Here is a 2,512-nt window from a genome sequence, read left to right as displayed (position 1 = left end):
TAGTTAACGTGAACTCTAACGTGGAAGAGGAACAAGAGCCAACGTTAGTGACACTCACTTTTGTCACTAACATTGGACCAACTAGCATTGCCTACGTTAACTTTCACGTTAAGACTATCAACGTGAAAGTTAACGTGGAGTTGAGATCAAGGAACCAACGTTAGTGACACTCACTTTTGTCACTAACGTTGGAAGGTGGCTTCACTACTACGTTAAGAGCCACGTTAACTTAGCTAACGTGGGTTCTAACGTAGAGAATGTGGCATTTGGAGCATTAGTGACAAAGGTGAGTGTCACTAACGCTCTCGAAGGTGGATCACATCTACGTTAAGAGTCACGTTAGCTATACTAACGTGGACTCAAACGTAGGAACATAAGGGCACTAAGCAACGTTAATGGGAAAAGTGATTCCCATTAACGTTTGCGAAGGGGTATAAGCCAACGTTATTGGGAAAAGTGAGTCCCAATAATGTTAGCCAAGCTTTGAGAAAGCAACGTTAGTAGTCACGTTAAGACCACTAACGTTGGATTTAACGTGGATATATGAGGGTGGAACGTTAGTGGAAAAAGTGAATGCCACTAACGTTCTCGAACCCACAATGGAAATCAACGTTAAATCTCACTAAATACCCAAAGCCTAATTCATCTTTCTCTGCAAGTTAGGCGCACTAAAGATGAGAACTGCTTCAACTCAAGATCCAAAGCCCACATCCAAGACTTGAAGAACTCACTAGAAGATCAAGAGGAGTAATATATATAGGAGTAGTTTTGAACTATAGAGAAACTTGGCACATTTGGGAACTACTCTCTACAGATTTACTTTTCTGCACTTTTAGCATGTATTCTTCTTTTCTGCCATTTTCCATTTCTAGAGCTATGAACAACTAAACCCCTTTCATTGGGTTAGAGAGCTCTGTTGTAATTTGATAAGTTCCCAAGTTCAAACCCTTGTGAAAGCATTTGGGGGAGCAATTTTCCTTGATTTTTCATGAAGAAAAGCACGACATTGCCCTGCTCTTCAAGAGGGCAGAGCAGAATAATGAGCGCTACTTTGCTTTGGAGTGAGGCTCCAGCTTCGAACCTTGGTGGAAGCACTTTAGTTTATTTTCGCTTATTTTTTTCCCTTAAAGATGCCTTTCACTCATGCTTCAATTGTACGCCAAATATAGATTGCTATATATCGTTAGAAAGCTCTGAATGTTAGCTTTCCAACGCAACTAGAAGCACATCAATCGGATGTCTGTAGCTCAAGTTATAGCCCTTTGAAGTAGGCATGATCATGCTATGAGCGCCCAAATTTTAACTTAGCGAAAATTTGCTTCAACCTCACTTTGCTTCATCACGATATTGCCCTGCCCTTGGCAAGAGCAGGGCAGTGTGCATGCTGGTTGCTTCCTCCTTTGATTTGGTCATGGGCCACGCTTTTAAAAGCGTGGCCTAAGGCTCCAAAGTGTGCTCCAACTTCAAAGTGTGCCCCAAAGCTCTTTTTTTTTCCTTTTTAGCTTATTTTGTGCTTCTTTGCTTCTTTTTCTTCTTATTTCCTACAAGATTTATAAATTTAAAAGATCAAGGAAATATACCATTTAATCACAAAAGCATTCAATATTTAAGCACAATTCATCAATTTCTTGTATGAAAAAGCATAGAAAAATAGGTATATGATGACTTGTCATCACAACACCAAACTTAAACCTTGCTTGTCCCCAAGCAAGAAAAGAATCATGCAATAAAGATTGACAATCCAAGGTAAGAAGAATAGCAACTCAATGATCATGGTTAGCTAGTTTTCTAAGCATGCTACAATCACAAAAGAGATGTAAATGATTGATGCTTCTATCTAGCTCAATTTATGAAATCTTTCACTTATATTTCTTCCTTGAAACAAGATTTTGATTTTTTTTTAGCTTCTCCTTTTGGGTGCTTTGCCCCATGAGTTAATAACAAAGCTACGACTTCTAAATGCTTTGTTTTCAAGTATTACCACTTGATACATAAGCACCATGGTAGCGCGAAATTGTGATCACTACTTTTCACAAATCAATTAATCCCCGGTAATGAATCCAAAAACTTGGTGTTCAATACCATGGCATAAACACAACTTCGCACAACTAACCAGCAAGTGTACTGGGTCGTCCAAGTAATAAACCTTATGCGAGTAAGGGTCGATCCCACAGAGATTGTTGGTATGAAGCAAGCTATGGTCACCTTGTAAATCTTAGTCAGGCAAACTCAAATGGATATGGGTGATATACGAATAAAACATAAAGATAAAGATAGAGATACTTATGTAATTCATTGGTGGGAATTTCAGATAAGCGCATGAAGATGCTTGGTCCCTTCCGTGTCTCTGCTTTCCTACTGTCTTCATCCAATCCTTCTTACTCCTTTCCATGGCAAGCTTATGCAAGGGTTTCACCGTTGTCAGTGGCTACCTCCCATCCTCTCAGTGGAAATGTTCAACGCACCCTGTCACGGCACGGCTATCCATCTGTCAGTTCTCAATCAGGCCAGA

This window comes from Arachis hypogaea, chromosome 3, assembly GCF_003086295.3.
Source record: "Arachis hypogaea cultivar Tifrunner chromosome 3, arahy.Tifrunner.gnm2.J5K5, whole genome shotgun sequence".
NCBI classification, from domain to species: domain Eukaryota; kingdom Viridiplantae; phylum Streptophyta; class Magnoliopsida; order Fabales; family Fabaceae; genus Arachis; species Arachis hypogaea.
Note: the sequence above shows the minus strand (reverse complement) of the source record.